This window comes from Mustelus asterias, chromosome 12 (assembly GCF_964213995.1).
Source record: "Mustelus asterias chromosome 12, sMusAst1.hap1.1, whole genome shotgun sequence".
In the NCBI taxonomy this organism is placed as follows: Eukaryota; Metazoa; Chordata; class Chondrichthyes; order Carcharhiniformes; family Triakidae; genus Mustelus; species Mustelus asterias.
The window spans coordinates 15,396,592-15,416,599 of record NC_135812.1 but is presented as its reverse complement, the minus strand read 5'-3'; the positions used below and the strand labels follow the sequence as shown (position 1 = coordinate 15,416,599).

Below are 20,008 nucleotides of genomic sequence, written 5' to 3'. Positions count from 1 at the left end.
GACTTAGTGTCTTTCCCCTGTACCCCTGCACGCTGTTTCTATTCAAGTAATCATCTAATGTCTTCCTGAATGCCTGTATTGAACCTGCCTCCACCACACTTCCAGGCAGTGCATTCCAGACCCCAACCACTCGCCGTGTCAAAAAGGTTTTTCTCACATCACATTTGTTCCTTTTGGAAATCACTTTAAATCTGTACCCTCTCGTTCTTGATTCTTTTACGAGCGGGAACAGATTCTCCCTCTCTACTCTGTCCAGCCCCCCTCGTGATTTTGAACATCCCAATCAAATCTCCTCTTAGCTTTCTTCTCTCCAAGGAGAATAGTCCCAACCTCTCCAATCTATCCTCATTACTGAAGTTTCTCATCCCTGGAACCATTCTTGTAAACCTCTTCTGCACTCTCTCCAATGCATTCACATCCTTCCTACAGCGTGGCAACCAGAACTGTACACAATATTCCAGCTGAGGTCTAACTAGTGTCTTGTATGAGTTCAGCATAACCTCCTTGGTCTTGTACTCTGTGTCCCTATTAATAAAATCCAGAATACTATATGCTTTATTAACTGCTGCCTTCACCCATACTGCCACTTTCAACAATCTATGTACATGCGCACCCAGGTCCCTCTGCTCCTGCCCCTCTTTAAGAATTTTACCCCTTATTTTGTATTGTCCGTTCATGGGATCTGGGTTGGTGAGCAGGGAGGAGGTAAAGGGGGATGGAAGATTGTGCTAATAGGTTTAGATGAAAGTGGGGTTTGTGGGGGGATTGGGGGGGGGGGTGGAGGTGGGTAGTGATAGGAGGCTCATTCGAAACACACAGATTGGGATGGAATTGTTGGGCCAAGTGTCCTGTTTCCATGGCGTACGCTCTGTGTAATTTCTGTGCGTAGACCAAGTTGAAAAGCAGGGAGATGCAAAACAGAAATGCGGCGCTGCCGTCTGTACATGGGGCACATGGTTGCTGTGGCTCAGTTTGAATAGGAGAGGATCCCATTATAAACGTGGAAATAGGAATTTCATAATGGGAGCGGGCGACACACAAAAGTGTAACAAAAACAAGACAGAAAGTAAGCATGTTGTAGACAGCAAGCATTAAACATTCAACATTGTTAATGCTGCCTTGTTAACTGGGGTCACTGTCCAAGGACCTTATCCACCAGGAGTCAGTGCCTTTGTTGGCTTCTTCCAGTTTTCACAGTTCAGGGTTGTTCACTTCTGTTTCTGTCGCAGTGAGGCCCATGTTGCCAAGGAGAACTTTTCTGTTGTCATCTCCTCCTGAGCCCAGCCCTGTCTTGTGGCCTATTCCATCTGAGTTGTAGTTTAACTGATGAAAATTCCTGCAGTCAGACCCGGGTGATGCATGAAGAGGCAGAGTTAAGAATGACCAATTCAGTTAAAGTTTATTTTATTAGTCACAAGTAAGGCTTACATTAACACTGCAATGTAGTTACTGTGAAACTCCCCTAATCGCCACATTCTAGCGTCTGTTCGGGTCAATGCACCCTAACCAGCACCTCTTTCGGACTGTGGGAGGAAACCGGAGCAACCAGAGGAAACCCACGCAGACACGGGGAGAACGTGCAGACTCCACGCAGACAGTGACTCGAGCCGGGAATCGAACCTGGGTCCTTGGTGCTGTGAGGCGGCAGTGCTAACCCACTGTGCCACCGTGCTGCCCCCCACCATGCCGCTCCCGTCTGGATGAAGCAGTATCATTTGACATATTGTCCTGAAGCTGAACCTTTAACGTACAAAACACTCAAATCAAATCAGTCAGTTTGCCCACTATTTGCTTGGTGCATATCCGAAGCCATATTTAAAAGTGGTTTTCACTAATGCTAGTGCCATACTTGTGAGATTCTGGTCTGGGGCTGAAGAGTTAATTGTGAAGCTCTTGATCACAGTGCACTCAGGAACAAATAGCCCTCATTGGAGGCCATCGTGAGACCTGTGTAGGGGAGTTAGGTCACTGAGTCCATTGTCTCGGATTGGAACTGTTCTAAAGTAGTTGAAATGGCATTGCATCCTAGTCAACCTTTCACCTTGCTGCAGTTGACCTGTGAACCAATGCTTGGTGCCTGTTGGGGTCGAGCCATAATGACATTGTTGGATCAAATGTTGGGATATGCTGTTTCTAGGTCACGAATGTGCGTTTCCAGGTCTTCGTTTTTACCGTTAGCAATGGGGCACTAATGTGCAATGCTGACAGTGATATCCTGAGCGTGAGGGGGTGGATGTGGAGAGAATGTTTCCTCTTGTTGGAGAATCTAGAACTAGGGGTCACTTGTTTAAAAATGAGTCACCCATTTAAGACAAGAGATGGGGAGAATTGTTTTCCTCTCGAAAGTCTCTGGAACTCTCTTCCTCAGAAGGCAATGGAAGCAGAATCTCTGAGGGGGTGGCACTGCTGCCTCACAGCACCAGGGACCAGGGTTCAATTCCCGGTTTGGGTCATTGTCTGTGTGGAGTTTGTACCTTCTCCCCGTGTCTGCGTGGGTTTCCTTTGGGTGTTCCGGTTTCCTCCCACAGTCCAAAGATGTGCGGGTTAGGTGTGGATTGGCCAGGGGGACTAGCAAGGGTAAATGCATGAGGTAACGGGGATAGGGCCTGGGTTTGTGGTCGATGCAGACGTGATGGGCCGAATGGCCTCTTTCTGCACTATAGAGATTCTATGGAATATTTTGAAGGAAGAGCTAGATAGATTCTTGATTTAATAAGGGGTGAAATGTTATCAGGGTGGCAGGAATATGGGGTTGAGGTTGCAATCAGATCAGCCACAATCTTATTGAATGGCGGAGCAGGCTCAAAGGTCCGAGTGGCCTACTCTTGCTCCTAGTTTGTATGTAATGTCTAAAATGGTGACAGGAAGTGCATATGGATATGCAGGACATAGAATATACTGTGGATATCTAACTTAGTGGAAGATTACTATTACACGCTGTGCAAGCCTCTACACTGGTACGTGATCTTCAAGAAAGTTTCACACAGGAACAAGGCCTCATTTATTTACAAATCACTCGGATGAGAAACTTGACTAGAATTCTCCGCCCGAGCTAGCAACATTTTAATTGACAATATTGTGGTATTCCCTCTGTGTAGCTTGTTTTCCCTCACAATCGTTAGACTCTTAAAAACTTGTTCCAAAATTAAAGCTGTCCAAATTAATTTCTAAATGGCACAAATCATTTGAGGGCGGCACGGTGGCACAGTGGTTAGCACTGCTGCCTCACAGAGCCAGGGACCCGGGTTCAATTAAGGCCATGGGTGACTGTGTGGAGTTTGCACGTTCTCCCCGTGTCTGCGTGGGTTTCCTCCGGGTGCTCCGGTTTCCTCCCACAGTCCAAAGTTGTGCGGGTTAGGTGGATTGGCCGCGCTAAATTGCCTCTTAGTGTCAGGGGGACTGGCTAAGGTAAATACCAGGGGTTGCCGGGATAGGCCCTGGGTGGAATTGTGGTCGGTGCAGACTCGATGGGCCAAATGGCCTCTTTCTGCACTGTTAGGGATTCTATGATTCTATGAGTTTGGGAATAAAATATGCAACAATTTCCTAATCTCTGATGGTAAAGCAGCCTTTTAAAATGTTTTATCTCTTCCCCCACCCCCCCACACCGCATTTTGCTGTGCTTGACTTGGCACCCTAAGGCATTGTGAGGTAAAAATGAATGGAAATGTAAGCCAAACAGCACTGGTTTGAGCCTCTGTTATCCAGTATATCATGATAACCGCATCCGTTCTTGTTACTTTACACAAAATGTTGTTTGTTATTTTGTAATCCTTTAGACTTTAGACTCTGAGAATATTTAATCTGTGGTACCAGTCCAGCCTGCTCAAATCTTCCAGCATGCACTGTTGTTTTTCTTTCTAAAGAGAATTTAATTAATTGCATCATCTGATTACATTAAGAGCATTGTGTTACACTCGCTGCAATTGTTGCTAAGTTTTCCCGTTAATTCTCATTGGAGATCACTTCTCCTTTCAGTGCCTAGCGTTTCTCTAAGCTGTTGTTTTGATGACTAGCTTTCCCCCTGCAGCTTCACGACATGTGATAGGGTGGAATATGTACGCACTAATCCTTATATTATGCTGGACTGGGTCTAGTCGAGCAGTGGCTGACAATGTCATGACGAGATTTGGTTTTGCTGGGCCCTAATCGCCCATTTATCCACCCTCTGGTTAAAATTCTGTATAAAATGGAACTGAAGAGCTCAGATGATTGCATTTGATTTGATTTATTATTGTCACATGTATTAACATACAGTGAAAAGTATTGTTTCTTGCCCACTTTACAGACAAAGCATACCGTTCATAGAGAAGGAAAGGAGAGAGTGCAGAATGTAGTGTTACAGTCAGAGCTAGGGTGTAGAGAAAGATCATCTTAATGCAAGGTAGGTCCATTCAAAAGTCTGACAGCAGCAGGGAAGAAGCTGTTCTTGAGTCGGTTGGTACGTGATCTCAGACTTCTGTATCTTTTTCCCTGACGGAAGAAGGTGGAAGAGAGAATGTCCGGGGTGCGTGGGGTCCTTAATTATGCTGGCTGCTTTGCCGAGGCAGCGGGAATTTTAGACAGAGTCAGTGAATGGGAGGCTGGTTTACGTGGTGGATTGGGCTACATTCACGACCTTAGTCTTACTTAAATGTTTAATTTTGGCAAAGGATTTCTCTGTGTTAATTTGGTGGTGTGTTTGGATCAGTTGAATTTTAATATATCTGTTACATTTGATTGTATTGTAGTTTTAATCACTGACCCATATCATGTGTTAGAAATCTGTTTCGCTGCTTCACATCTGACATCCAAGGTACCATCTGTCCAAGATTCATGCAAACTAGGAGTAGGCCATTCGGCCCTTCAATTCTGCTGACCGAATTTGGGGTGGAACTGGCAGTCCGTGCAACACCACCAAAGACCCTGGCTCTGCAAGTTCATAGAAGTCCTACAGTGCAGAAGGAGGCCATTTGATCCATCTAGTCTGGCCAATCAACCTAACCCACACATCTTTGGAGTGTGAGAGGAAATGGGAGCACCCGGAGGAAGCCCACGCAGACACGAGGAGAATGTGCAAACTCCACACAGACAGTGACCCGAGGCCGGAATCGAACCCGGGTCCCTGGTGCTGTGCGGCAATAGTGCTAACCACTGCGCCACCGTGCCGCTCTAGCACGAATCGCTAGCACTATGCAGTTTTTTCTTTGGCCACTCAGTTCTTTGAAAGTTATAAAAGCAGGGACTTGCTATTCCAGCAGGGATTCGGATGTTAATTGGCTGAGGAGATGTGTGTAATCCCTGTCCATCTAAGCTAAGGCTTTGATGGTCGGTGCCTGTGGTGAGCAGTAGGAGGACGGTGTTGGTTCCATTTGTGGGCGCCCGATTCGGCTGGTGGGCACAGTGAGCAGGACATGTTAGATGCCATTCATTCGTGTCCAGCGACCTCATGCTGCCACTATAGTGGATGTTTCTCATTATAATAAACCGGATTATGAGCTGGATAAATGTATAATTGTGCCCAAATGAGCCCAGAAGGGGAGCTGATGTCCCAACGGAAATGAAGGCATGGTCACTCGATTAGTTTGGGTTGATTAAATAAATATTGCCCTGGACAGTGGGGGACCTCCTCAGTTCTTTAGATATAATAGAAACCAGAAGCAGGAATGGGCCAAAACCTTTCCTGCAGCTTGTGTATTATTAATCCACTAAAGGGGGAATTCGGAGTACTGGGAAATGGAATCTTGGGTACAGTTATCACGGGGATCAGATACAGAGATTTCTTCGCAGGTCTTGGCATTACACTTCAGCAGAATATGCCTCCAAGCAGCAGCGTGACATAAGCAGTTGTTCGTGTGGGCAGCGAGTGGAATTTGCTGGGTTAGGGATACGCCTGTGTGGGTTGTTTTTTTTCGCGTCCACTGGATTGTAACAAATCGAACTGATGCCACATTTATACTGGAGAGTTGCTTCCAAAGTGGCTCTGGTAGCTATTTCTGGCTGTGGAATTTGCTATTTTATCCGAAGGAGGCTTGTACACGTCAACACAAAATGGTGGCACACAGTATCGGGATAATGCGTCATCTCCAGTGCTGAAGAAGCACCCTGTTTTGTAGTCAGCCTGTCTCCAGCAACTGTAGACACAGCGAGAGAGAGAGAGAGACATCACTGCAGAGTTATTTAGATCTTCCGTCTAATTTCGAACTGTTTTAAAACAGCTGCATCCTTCGGAGGATTCAAATTGACACTTATGCTGATTTTGTTTTTTTGCAATAAAAATATTGCCCTGCCCTCTACCCCCTTTTGGAAATGAATAAGGCAGATGTTAAAAACAGGAGTTGAATTCTGTAAACCCTCAGATTTATCCTGGTCATTCTTTGCTCAAAGCCACTCTGTGAGAGGGTGTGAAGAAGGTGAATGTACCAAGAGCAGGATGAATTTGCAACACTGCCATTCAAACCGAGTCCAACTGCCATGGGGTGACACTGGTGGCACAGTGATTGGCACTGCTGCCTCACAGCACCAGGGACCCTGGTTCGATTCCCAGCTTGGGTCACTGTCTGTGCAGAGTCTGCACCTTCTCCCCATGTCTGCGTGGGTTTCCTCCGGGTGCTCCGGTTTCCTCCCACAACCTAAAAGACGTGCTGGTTAGGTGCATTGACTCGGAGTGTGGCGACTGGGGGGATTTTCACAGTAACTTCATTGCAGTGTTAATGTAAGTTACTGCTCTTAGGAGTCCCATTCTGGCCTGGCAGCCTCATTGCGGTGTTAATGGGTATAGAGGGCTATGGGCCAAACGTGGGCAATTGGAACTAGCTTAATGTTTTAAAAAAAAAAGGGTGGCATGGACAAGTTGGGCCTGTTTCCATGCTGTAAACCTCTATGGCTTTATGATTACTTGTGACACGAATATATAAACTTTAAACTGAATGAAGTTTGTATAAAACACTCAACACGGCAGGAACTTTGCCTGAGATTCCTGGTGAACTGCAAGGGGGTGATTTTGTCAGGATTTGGGGGATATTTATTCCCCAGGGGGATTTAATGTCCTCTTATTTACTATATTGCACATCATTCTTTTGTTTTAATGCAGCGCTGAACCCTCTCTTTTTGAAGTGTTAGCGATCGATGATGTTAAAGTGACACATGATGGAATCTCACGAGAGTACACCAAAGTCAGTGGGCAATCAGAAGGGTGCCAAATATTTAAACCGGTCAATAAACCCAGCCCACACGAAAAGGGAGCAGTCTGGGAATGCTTCTACATTCTTCATAATGTTTCCAAAAAAATTAAATTATTTTCGAAATTGGTACTGGAATCTTGATCTTCTGGTTAAAGAAAGAAATTCCTCAAAGTATCCTGGACTAGTTTTGTTCACAGATTGAGGAACGATTTCCCGGTTTTTAACCCCCGATTGACCTTCTTTCCTGGTTCACGGCCAGGAGTGGGTGGGTGTCTAATTGTGATGCTTAAGGCACCAAGTTAGCAAGAGGCACTGAGCTGGTCCCTCAACACTACTGAAGATGATCACCTGATTGGTTTGGGTTGAATAATAAATATTGGCCAGGGCACTGGGGATCCCCTCAGTTCATCAAATATAATAGAAACTCAGAAACTAGAAGCAGGAGGAGGCCATTCGGCCCTTTTGAGCCTGCTCTGCCATTCATTATGAACATGGCTGGTCATCAAATTCAATATCCTGATCCCCGCTTTCTCCCCCCCGCCCCCATATCCCTCGATCCCTTTAGCCCCAAGAGCTATAATTCCTTCTTGAAATTAAATGTTTTGGCCTCAACTACTTTCCGTGGTAGTGAATTCCACACATTCACCACTTTCTGGGTGAAGAAATTTCTCCTCACCTCAGTCCTAACAGGTGTTTTACCCCTTGTTCTCAAACTATGAGCCCTGGTTCTGGACTCCCCCCACCATCCGGAACATTCTTTCTGAATCTAACCCTGTTAGAATTTTATAAGTTTCTATGAGATCCCCACTCACTCTTCTAAACTCCAATGAATACAATCCTAATCAACTTCGTCTCGCCTCACATGATGCCCTGAAATCTTTTGTACCTAGCTGAGCAGACACACAACACTTCAGTGTAATACTCCCAAAAAATAGTGCATTTGAAAATGCAGCCATGATCTTATTGATCAGGCTTGAGGTGTCAAATGAGCCTCCTACTCCTAATTTCTTATTTTCTTGCAACACTCCCTCAGTACATCTGAGTGTCAGCCTAGATTGTATAGTCCAATTCTGGAATGGAGTATACCACTCCCTCGATCACTCAGGCAAGGTACTGTAACAGGATGTGAGCCGCCGCGGATGAGGTGAATGCCTTCAGGAGTGTAAGGAAGAACAATGGAAAAGATTTTTTTTTTTATTAAAAGAAATGTTAGTCAAACATGGCTTAGGTGTTGATGCCCTTTGTCTGTTAGACACTAGGCCTGACTCTAGGGCCTGACGACCAAAAGGACATTCTAGTGCAGTACTGAAGGAGTACTGCACTGGAGTACTGGAATAGATGTTGAATCAAAGTCCTATCTGCCACTTTGGGTAGATGTAGAAGACTCACTGGCAGTTAGCTCAAAGAAGAGGGAAGTTATCCCTTTTGTCTTGGCTAATAATTATCCGTCAGTCAACATCACCCAAACAGGTTATTTAGTCATCATCACAATACTGTTTGTGGAAGTTTGCCGTGTGCAAATTAGACGCCGAGTTTTCAATATTACATCAGTGTTGTTGTAGGCAGCTTTCTGTCTCGTAAGACCACCATTGTGGTCAACCCTCGAGTTAGGCATCACCTGGTGGGGCTTAGGAGTCCCATTCTGGCCTGGCTGTCTCTGTCGCATTTGCAGCAGTGGAGGACAGTGGACTGAGATGGTACAGAATTCACTGGCCTCCATTTTCTCTCGGCCCCCTTGTTCAGCTAGTTGAGCTTTCTGTTTCCGCTCATCTCTCCAGATGACTTTTGGCTTCCTGCAGTCACGAGCATCGATGGCGACTACACCTGAAAAGTTCTGAATTGGCTGTACTTGATGGAGTTTAGAAGAATGAGGGGGGATCTCATTGAAACTTACAGAATATTGAAAGGCCTGGATAGAGTGGACGTGGGGAAGATGTTTCCATTAGGGGGAGAGACTATGAACCAAGGGCACAGCGTCAGAGTAAAGGGACATCCCTTTAGAACCGAGGTGAGGAGGAATTTCTTCAGCCAGAGAGTGATGAATCTATGGAATTTTGCCACAGAAGGCTGTGGAGGCCAGGTCATTGAGTGTATTTAAGACAGATAGATAGGTTCTTGATTGGTAAGGGGATCAAAGGTTACGGGGAAAAGGCAGGAGAATGGGGTTGAGAAACTTACCAGCCGTGATTGAATAGCGAAGCAGACTCAATGGGCCGAATGGCCTAATTCTGCTCCTATATCTTATGGTCTTAAATCACTTGAGAAATCTGTGGTCCTGCAAAGCGCTATATAAATGCAAGTCTTCCTTTCTTCTGCCTCCCCATCACATTACAGGCAATAGAACCCATCAAAGTTTGGTGTCCTGTCCTCCATGCAACACAAATAATGCACAAATAATTTGGAAAGTGGGGTTCCAGTTTTTAATGGTGCGGAGGTGGGCTCCAACCTCATTTTAGTTCGAACCAAATTTGATTTTAAAAAAGGCGTTTGTTGGGGAGAGGGTGGGGAGAAAAGGCTAAAGTCAGATAAAACAGCCAGTGACCAATAACGAGCTTATTATTCGCTTGTCACCTACCCATCGGGGAGGGACAGGGCAGTTATTGTTAAGCAGGGCCGCATTCTACAATCCATCCCGAAAGAAACAAATATTTATCTGACTTCAAATTTAGCCATTTAATATTTATAAATACGCTTCACTTGTAAAACTGTCAATCATTCCATTTAAAATCAGCTGTTTTGATGGAGTAAGCTTGTCATCGATTACACTGGACTTTCCTCTTATTCCCATTCTTACACTCATTCACTTTGGAGGATGAACTGTCAACATTGGCACTCGATATTCCAATTCATTCTCACTTCACTGTCAAATGTGGGCATCGTATTTCTTTTTGATTGCCTTTTAGTGAGAAGCACATTGTGAAGAGTTCCATCCTGTAAGTAACAAGCAAGTGTAAGCTGCTTTGAGAATGGATGTGATTATATCACAGTCGGGATAGCTCTTCGATTCCTTCCCACTGCAGTGGCAGTTTTGACACTTGTGACAAAAATAGCAACGTTTCGAATCCTACTGGCGGGACCTTTCTAAAACTGCCCCGTCATCAGGAACAGCAATGGACACGCCTTGTTCCAGGACTCCTTGAAGATATGTTGGCCCCGGTATTATCTTCATTTATGAATATAGCGGGATTTCCTGTCCCCTTTCCTCATGTAATCCTAGGGTTTCCTAGGCTGTGAGGAAATTCGTACTTCACAAACCCAATTTCTTATACCAGCAGTTGTAATGGGGCAGAAATAGGCCATTCAGCCCCTCCAGCTGATATTGTAATACTTGAAACACATTGAAGGAGTATTTGTAAAGTGCAAATACAGGGTACCCAAATTCAACCAGTTCCATAAACTTTCAACATGCAATTTATGCCAATAAAAATTATGAGTAGATGGGACTAGGTTGACTGATACTAGCCCATGTGATGGCCCAAATGGTTTCCCTCTGGTGTAGATGCTGCCAACGATTCATTGAGATCATTGATCTATTTGTTTCGAATTCCACATTCCCATTTACCCCCGCCCCCCCCCCTCCCCCCGCCGATAACCTTTGATCCCCTTGCCTATTTACCTCCACCTTAAAAATATTCAGTGACCCCCGCCCTCCACCGCCTTCTGAGGCAAAGAGTTCCAAAGTCACACAACCCTCTGAGAGGAAACAAATTCTCTTCATCTCTGTCCTATCAGGGCGCCCCTCTAATTCTAAAACAGTGTCTCCTAGTTCAGGACTCATCCACAAGAGGAAATATCTTCTCTGCGTCGCCCTTATCAATGCTTCAATCAACTTACCCCCTCACTCTTCAGTGAGAAACAAGCCCAGTCTTTCCAACCATTCCTCACAAGACAACCCACTCATCTCAGGTCTCAATCTAGTAAACCTCCTCTGAACTGCTTTTATATATAGGGCGACACGGTGGCACAGTGGTTAGCACTGCTGCCTCACAGCGCCAGGGACCCGGGTTCAATTCCGACTATCTGTGTGGAGTTTGCACGTTCTCCCCGTGCCTGCATGGTTTTCCTCTGGATTATCCAGTTTCCTCCCACAGTCCAAAAATGTGCAGATAGGTTGATTAGCTATGTTTAAATTGTCCCTTAATGTCAGGGAGATTAGCGGGATAAATACATGGGGTTATGGGGATAGGGCCTGGGTGGGATTGTTGTCGGTACAGACTCGATAAGCTGAATGAAGCCTCCTCCTGCAATGTAGGGATTCTATGATGTTTGACACTAGTCTGAAATACTTTGCTCAAATTAGGTGCATTGGCCATGCTAAATTCTCCCTCAGTGGACCCGAAACAGGCGCCAGAGTGTGATTTTCACAGTAACTTCATTGCTGTGTTAATGTAAGCCTTCTTATGACAATAATAAATAAACTTTAATTGCCTTTGCAATGACCTAACTGTGGTAAACCACTGTTAAGCTTATTGCCTGTGTGTGTGTGTGACATGCCTGGGCATGCCCCTGCCGGCCCTGCCTGGGACTCCTCCCCCCCTGGTCCAGGTATAAAGGTGACTGCTCCCCACCCCCTGCCTCAGTCTGGACCAGTTCATCGACATGGGTGTGCTCCAAGTCTTTTGCTAATAAAAGCCTATTTGTTCTAGCATACAAACTAGTCTTTGCTTGATAGTGCATCACTAACAGCATCAGCCCAAACAGAACAGGTCATTGTTGGGATTGTTTGGTTTGATTTAGACTATTTAGACCTGGGAATTATTTATGAATGACTGGAGAGGAGCTAATAAGTAATCATTACTCCCTCTACTTCCTGAATGGATGTTAAGGAGCATTGACTCAGCATTATCACTGGGGGGTGGTAGGGGGTAAAATAAATTTATTTTAATGCAAAGAGTTATTAGGAACGCTCCACCACAAACAGCCTTTCCAAATTTATCTCAAAAAGTTATGAGGGAGTTAGACAACTAACAACCGGATGGCACAGTGGTTAGCACTGCTGCCTCTCAGCACCAAGGACCCAGGCTCGATTCTGGCCTCGAGTCACTGTGTGGCGTTTGCACGTTCTCCCCGTGTCTGCATTGGTTTCCTCCCACAATCCGAAAGATATGCGGGTTAGGTTGATTGGCCGTGCTAAATTGCCCCTTGGTATCATGGGAATTAGCAGGGTAAATATGTGGGGTTACAGGGATAGGGCCCGGATGGGATTGTTGTCGGTGCAGGCTCGATGGGCTGAATGGCCTCCTTCTGCAGTGTAGGGATTCTTAAACAAAACTGGAAACACGAGGTATTGATGAGTGGGGAAATGGATTGCGTAGGCACTGCTCGACTGACGTCTCTGCCTGAACTCCAAGCAAAGCTGCCCCATCCCATCAATATCCTTTTTGAATCTAGTTGTCTCAGCAAGAGACATCCTGCAGTGCCAACCCTGAGGTTTCCACAGTGGGTCTTCTGTGTGTGTGTATTTGGTATCTGAGCTGTATGAGTCCAATAACAAACTGTATTGCCACATAGCAGCACATGCTGATCCTCTTGCATCTCGTATACAGAACAATAAAATTTGGATGCTCCCACATACAATCTTCTGGGGCTTTGACCTCCTTTGGAACGCGCTGTACAAGGAAGTGGGACTTTGCAGAGCCGTAACAAATGTCTTTGCAATGCAATGAATTTAAGGCCCACTGCTTTCATTTATCTAGGGATGGAAATATGACAATGAACCCCTTGGTGACAAGGCAATTATGCCGGAGGGAATTGCTTTCTAAATGGTTCGAATCAAACTGCTGGACTTGTGGCAAGTTCCTGTTGCCAATAAGGATGAGTTGTACTTTTATCCCGTCCTATTTCTTGGGTGACTTATTCCTGCAAAATCTAATATATATATATATAAAATAAATGACATGTCAACCATTTGAAGTTGGCAGCATCTACAACAGAAGGAAACCATTTGGCCCATCACGCATGTGCTAGTGTCAGTTAACCGAGTCCCATCTATTCATAATTTCATAAACTGCATTTGCAGAACTTGGGTACCCTGTAACCGCACTTTATAAATACTTCTTTGATATGTTTTAAGAGTTACAATATCTGCTCAATAGTCAAGCATGGTTTATTTTTATTGGTTGGCAAGGGCACATGAGTATAAAGGGCAGGACTGAAGAATATGTGGCCATTAGCCAGAAGTCCCAGCCCATTGTCAGCCTTTTCAATTCACTCCACATAATTTACTATTTCTTGATATTATGAGGAGAGACTAAGTCGGTTAGGATTATATTCGCTGGAGTTTAGAAAAGTGAGAGGGGATCTCATAGAAACTTATAAAATTCTAACAGGATTAGACAGGGTAGATTCAGAAAGAATGTTCTCAATGGTGGGGGAGTTCAGAACCTAGGGGTCATAGTTTGAGGATAAGAGGTAAACCTTTTAGAACTGAGGTGAGGAGAAATTTCTTCACCCAGAGAGTGGTGAATGTGTGGAATGCACTACCACAGAAAGTAGTTGAGGCCAAAACATCTGATTTCAAGAAGGAATTGGATATAGCTCCTACAGGAACTAGAGAAGATTGTGAATGTAGCTCAATCCATCACGTAAACCAGCCTCCCATCCATTGACTCTGTCTACACATCCCGCTGCCTCGGCAAAGTAGCCATCATAATTAAGGACCCCACACACCCCGGACATTCTCTCTTCCACCTTCTTCCGTCGGGAAAAAGATACAAAAGTCTCAGGTCACGTACCAACCGACTCAAGAACAGCTTCTTCCCTGCTGCTGTCAGACCTTTGAATGGACTTGCCTTGCATTGAGTTGATCTTTCTCTATACCCTATAGAGAAACAATACTTTTCACTGTATGTTAATGCATGTGACAATAAATTAAATCAAATCAGCTAAAGGAATATGAGGGGAAGGGGGGATCAGGATATTGAATTTGATGATCAGCCATGATTATAATGAATGGCAGAGCAGGCTCGAAGGGCCGAATGGCCTACTCCTGCTTCTAGTTTCTATGTAAATTGGATGCAGCAATAGTTATGAGCCCAATGCTTTCACAGCTGTAGCGCTGTACCATCTGTGAAAGACAACTTCAATATCGGTTCCCAATTAAGGGACTTGTAGCATCTAGAAAACCAAGGGCAGTGGGTGCATGGGAACACCACCACCTGCAAGTTCCCCTCCAGGCCACCCGCCATCCTGTCTTGGAATCACATCACTGTTCTTACAGCTCCACTGGGTCAAAAGCATAAAACTCCCTCCCTAACAACACTGTGGATGTACCTACACCACACGGACTGCGGCGGTTCAAGAAAGTGGTTCACCAGGACGTTCTTGAGGGCAATGAACGCTGACATAGCCAGCGAATCCCACAAACGAACAAAAATACTATGAATGCGACTTCTTATTCCAGTGCATGTCGCTGAAGACTATTGTTTCTCTCTCTACCTCTCCTGATGAATCCATTCATCATTTTAAACATCTGCAATCCATCAGTGTGGAGAGGGGTGATTAACAGAGCTCCATATTTCCACAACCCTTCCATCTCCCAGTGGTTAAATACCTGTTCTCATTAGAATCGGGAAATTGAACAGAAAGGAGTTTGGCACAGAGGGATGTTAAATAAGATTGCCTTCTGTCCAACAATGTGAATCCCTGAAAGCAGCACACTGTCATTTTAATGAGCTGGAAATGTAACTTGTGTCCCTCTGGTAAGGAGTGTTCTAATTTGGTTTTAGTAATTGGTCGCAGGCACCCACAGCCCAGATCATCCTGCCTCGAAGCAAACTGCCTGTGGCTTTGACGGTTGTAGATGCATTAGTCAGTGTGTCAGCTGTGGCTCAGTTGGTAGCAACATCTCCTCTGACTCAGAACGCCATAGGTGCAAATTCCACTTCAGAGAATGGAACACTAAACATCGCATTCCAGTGCAGCGCTGCACCGTCGAGAGTTGCTGCCTTTTCGAAAAAAGACATTTAAACCAGGGTTCTATCTGCCCCCTCAGGAGGGGGACAAAAGCTCCCATGGCACTATTTTGGAAAACGGGCGGGGGGAAGTTATCCTCATGCACTAGGCAACATTTATCCGTCAGTCATTGTTACTTAAAGTAATCTGGTTATTGTCAGGCTGATTCCGGGGAGGCCATTCGGCCCTTCGCGCCTGCTCCGCCATCCATCACGATCATGGCTGATTGTCCAACTCAATAGCCTAATCCTGCTTTCTCCCCATAACCTTTGATCCCGTTCGCCCCAAGTGCTGTATCCAGCTGCCTCTTGAATACATTCAATGTTTTGGCATCAACTACTTCCTGTGGTAATAAATTCCACAGGCTCACCACTCTTTGGGTGAGGAAATGTCTCCTCATCTCCATTCTAATGGTCTACCCTGAATCCTCAGACTGTGACCCCTAGTTCTGGACTCTCCCACCATCGGGAACATCCCCCCCCTGCATCTACCCTGTCTAGTCCTGTTAGAATTTTATAAGTCTCTGAGATTTCCCCCCTCTCATTCATCTGAACTCCAGTGAAAACAATCCTAACCCGAGTCGATCTCTCCTCATACATCAGTCCCGCCATTCCCGGAATCAGCCTGGTAAACCTTTGCTGCAGTGGCGTCATGGGAACCCGGGACGTGAGAGCAGGAGTAGACCATTCGGCCCTTTGAGCCTATTCCACCACTCGATCAGATTGTGGCTGATCCGATTGTTGCCTCAGCTTCCCTTTTCCCTCTGCCCCTCGGAACCATTGACTCCCTTGTCCACCGAAAATACTCTACCTGGAATAAGTTCAATGACCCAGCCTCCAATTCTTTCAAGGGAAGGGAATTCCATACACATTACCACCGGGAGAAAAAAAAATTCTCCTCCATTTAGAAACAAATTCTGTCTTAAAAGGGAAACCTCTTATTGTTTAACTGTGTCACTCTAGTTCTAGTCTTCCCCCGCAAGAGGCAATATCATTTCTGTCCAACCTATCCAGATGGAAGTAAAATATCCCATGGCACCGTTTTGAGGGCAGATGGTTCCGCTAATGATACAGAATCAGAATATTCCCCAACTGGTATTGCTCAACCAACAGGACACAAAGTGATGAAGTGAAAATTCCTTTTACTGTAGGACTTTGCTGGGTCAAATTAGCTACAATTTGCCTACAAAACAACAAGGGGCCACGCATCAAAAGAAGATAATTGGCTGTTGCATGTTTGGGAGGTCATGAGGACACATGACAGGAGTTTATAAATTACTCCCAAGTCCTAACTCGGGATAAACAAGAACAAAGAAAATTACAGCACAGGAACAGGCCCTTCAAGCCTGCACCATGCTGCCCGTCTGAACTAAAACCCCCTACCCTTCCAGGGACCATATCCCTCCATTCCCATCCTCTTCATGTATTTGTCAAGCTGCCCCTCAAAAGTCACTATCGTATCTGCTTCCACTACCTCCCCCCAATCTGGTTAACTCTCATTACTCTAAATGCCAGTAGGGATAGGCCCAATCTGTTCAGCCTTCCTTAAGATCAGCTGCATAATGGTAATACCTGACAAGGTTATGTTTCGGGACTGTGACCTTAAGGTAAAATGATGGAGCTGCTCTGAAGTTTGCCTGATGATGAGAGACTGGGTGATTTGATTGTCAGAGATTAAATGAAGGCTCCAAATTTGCGCATCCATTGCTGCCATTGTCTCCAACAGTGGATAGACTGTGGATGGAACTTCCCAGTCCCGCTCGCCCCAAGACCGAAAATCCCGTCTGAGGTCAACGGACCTTTGCATCGTCTGTGCCCTGCCCGCTACACCTCTCATGGTGGAAAATTCCACCCCGTGACTCTCCAAAGTTTTGGTAAAAGAGCTGAGAATCTCAGTTTGTAAACAGTTGTGCTTCAAACTGTCCATTTACTTCCAAGATAAGAGTTGACATCTTAATGAATCAACATTTCTACCTGGATACATGACCCATGTGACTCACAATGCCATGGAGATGGGCTTTGAAAGGGGAAGGATCCAAGATAACTCTTGAGGTTAGTCTGCCAGGAGAAGAAGAGCAGCTATAGGTAACACTACTCTGTGGTTCACCATGTAGGAGTGCAAGTGAGAGTTCAAACTCAGATTGAAAAGACCACATTCATGAGAAGTTGAAATGAGACTGGAAGATTCGCTTAGCTTAGGAGGAAGAAACTCATGGTGAAAGAATCCTCATTTATAAAAGAGATTAAAAGTTCCCAGGCTGAGAAAAGAAAAGAACGGGAATAAACCTTGGGGACCTGAGTCACCTTGGACTAGTTCTGGGAGAGTTAAATGTCTGCTTAAAAGGACAGTGTAAAGTACATCTGTAAAGTGCATTGGTGGTTGTGGAAAAAGAAAGGAGAATGCTGTACTTCAAAGTGTAATTGTCCACAAAGATGGCGTTTAATTATCAGTGCTTTTAGTCTTTTGTTACGGTAAAAGTCTGAAATCATTTGTGTCATCCTTTCTGCTAATAACTAAGTTTTTGAATTTCTTTTAAAAGTTACGGGTCTCCATGGAGACTGTAACAGTGGGGACGTCCTGTGTGCAAACTGGCTGTCATAATTCCTATATTACAACAGTCATTACACTGTACTTCATAGCGGGTAAAGCACATCCTGAGGTTGTTGAAAGGCACTATAGAAATGCAAGTGCGTGAGTCATGCCTCAGTGATAACACACTTCCGAATCGCAAGATACCACTCAGAGGTTATGGGTGGATAATGTTTAGCACTGCTGCCTTGCAGCGCCACGGATCCGGGTTCGATTCCCAGCTTGGGTCACTGTCTGTCCAGAGTCTACACATTCTCCCCATCATTGCAGTGTTAATGTAAGCCTACTTGTGACACTAATAAATAAACATGTAGTAGCAGCAGGTTAATTACATTTTTGGGAATCGGAAGACTGCTCATTCAGTAAACCCAGTCAGTAACTCATTAAACTATTCAAACTAACCCGCAACTTCACTTTTAATCTCAGAACAGTCTTTTAAATACGTGACTAATTTTTAGTAATTCAGGATTTAGAATATAACTGGAAGAGCAGGTGTGAAATTAAGGAGGAAAAAGGAGATCCCATTTGTTTATACACCTTATTGTTTAAAGTTTATTATTAGGCTTACATTAACACTGTAATGAAGTTACTGTGAAAATCCCCTAGTCGCCACACTCCGGCGCCTGTTCGGGTTACACTGAGGGAGAATTTAGCACGGCCAATGCACCTAACCAGCACGTCTATCAGACTGTGGGAGGAAAGCGGAGCACCCGGAGGAAACCCACGCAGACACGGGGAGAATGTGCAGGCTCCGCACAGACAGTGTGGCCCAAGGCGGGAATCAAACCCGAGTCCCTGGTGCTGTGAAGCAGCAGTGCTAACCACTGTGCCGTCCATATTGAGACTGAAAGAAACAAATCTATTTAGTTACCTTTACCTGAAACAACTTTAACAATGTCTTGCTGGGATCTAAAACATCTCTAAAGATGGGGAGAGGGGGAACATGATAGTTTAATGATAGGGAATGTGAGAGGTCTAAATTTAATATTCGTAGAATCCCGACAGTACAGGAGGAGGCCATTCGGCCCATCGAGTCTGTACCGACCACAATCCAACCCAGTCCTTATGCCCGTAACCCCACACATTTACCCTGCTAATTCCCATGACACTAGGGTCAATTTAGCACGGCCAATCCACCAAACCCGCACATCTTTGGACTGAGGGAGGAAACCGGAGCACCCGGAGGAAACCCACGCAGACACGGGGAGAACGTGCAAACTCCACCCGGACAGTGTCCCGAGGCTGGAATCGAACCTGGGTCCCTGTGAGGCGACAGCGCTGACCACTGTGCTACCGTGCTGCCCGTTATTGAAGGGAAATAAATACAAGGGAAACCAAGCCTGTCTCCAAAATGGAAGTCATGATGTGGAGATGCCGGCGTTGGACTGGGGTAAACACAGTAAGAAGTTTAACAACACCAGGTTAAAGTCCAACAGGTTTATTTGGTAGCAAAAGCCACACAAGCTTTCGGAGCTCTTAGCCCCTTCTTCAGATGAGTGGGAATTCTGTTCACAAACAGGGCATATAAAGACACAGACTCAATTTACATGAATAATGGTTGGAATGCGAATACTTACAACTAATCAAGTCTTTAAGAAACGAAAATGGAAGATCAGAGCATTTAAAATGGCGGTAAGGGCAAAAAAAAAGCAATGCGCAAAGAACTTCAGAAAAAAATAATAATATTCAAAAAATATTCATCTGTGAAATACTAAAAGGGTGGAATAATTGGAGATGATGTGTGACAAATTGCTGCTGCTTTGAAAAGCCAGCCATCTGTCTTTTCTCAACAATGTCACAAAATATTAACTCTTGCCCCTTTTTTTAACATCACTTGAGTACTAGAAGCTCCACTCCGCCCTCGGGGCAGGAGATGATGTGGAAGAGGGCAGCTCTACACACACTGGAAGCCATCGTCTGCATTTGCAGACACTAGCTCAGGAACTGGCACCACTTGTAGTTTAGAGGGTGGGCTAGCCTGGGGGGGCGGTTGAGAGGGCGGGCTAGCCGAGGTGGGGAGGGAAGGGGGGTGGGGGGGTAGTTGAGGGGGGTGGGCTAGCTGGGAGGGCAGGCTAGACAGGGGGAGGGGGGGGGGGCGGTTCAGAGGGCGGGCTAACTGGGGATGGAGTCTTCAGCTGGAGCTGCACCTCCACCCTGGGGCATGGGTAGGAGGATGGAATGGCCCAGGAAGGAGCTGGCTGGGGACAGATGGTATGTTGACTGGATCGCGCAGGGTAAAGAGGAAGCATTCGAGGGCCCTCCACACAAGAGAAGTTGTCGGCAAGTCGGATGGACCATTTCAG

General features: G+C 45.5%; 1 protein-coding gene across 4 annotated transcripts in view; it reads left to right on the top strand.

Annotated features, from left to right (window-relative positions):
- The window catches only part of dusp14 (dual specificity phosphatase 14), a 40,553-nt gene that overhangs the window by 9,852 nt on the left and 10,693 nt on the right, over positions 1-20,008 (top strand). Inside the window, exon 1 of one of the 4 annotated variants that reach the window (XM_078225935.1) lies at positions 17,062-17,167. The exons of the other annotated variants lie outside the window; for them this stretch is intronic. The gene's annotated coding sequence lies outside the window, so the exon portion shown is untranslated. Of the gene's footprint in view, positions 1-17,061; positions 17,168-20,008 lie in introns of those variants that run through there. 4 annotated transcript variants of the gene reach the window in all.